The sequence below is a fragment of the Antechinus flavipes genome, chromosome X, assembly GCF_016432865.1.
Source record: "Antechinus flavipes isolate AdamAnt ecotype Samford, QLD, Australia chromosome X, AdamAnt_v2, whole genome shotgun sequence".
NCBI classification, from domain to species: Eukaryota; Metazoa; Chordata; class Mammalia; order Dasyuromorphia; family Dasyuridae; genus Antechinus; species Antechinus flavipes.
In genome coordinates this window covers 15,357,244-15,357,889 of record NC_067404.1, presented here as the reverse complement: position 1 = coordinate 15,357,889, position 646 = coordinate 15,357,244, and positions in this window count along the sequence as shown.

Below are 646 nucleotides of genomic sequence, written 5' to 3'. Positions count from 1 at the left end.
AACTCTGGGAAGATTCTTGGAAGAGGTGACTCACGCCTGAATTTGGCCTTCAAGAAATCACCAGGTCAGTTTCCCGAATAAATGGATGAATGAGCGTTCGCTTTATTTCTTCTGCCTTTCTCTAAATGGGCTGTTTCTCTCTTACCCTCATTTTCTTTGTGTCTTCCCTGTTCTGTCTGCCGCTTTTGCTATCTCCTTTTCTATCCAAAATCTATTTGATTTCGATTCCTGAAAAAAAAAAAAAAGTCTAGCAAGTCTGGTCAAAGTCATGGTTAAGGAACATCTGCAGTCAAGAGAACTTGAGTTCTAATCTTTCCCCAGACATTTGCTAGTTGTGTGACCCTGGGAAAGTCACAAATTGTGTGACCCTGTGGAGGGGGGGGGCATTGATGAGGGAAAAGGAATCAGAGAGCCTGAAGATCCAGCCTGGCTCCATCAAGAATGGATCGTGCCAGGTTAACCTCATTTCCTCTTTTGTCAGGATGACTAGACGGGGAGATCAAGGAAGTTCCATAATCAAAGTTTCCATAGATCGCAGTGAAGTGTTTTCCCAAGTTTCTGGAGCTATTTTTGTAGATGGCACGGAGTGCTAGTTGACAGGAGAGTTAGCTTCTGAATTAGGAGTTGGGTGAACGGTGGGCCCCAG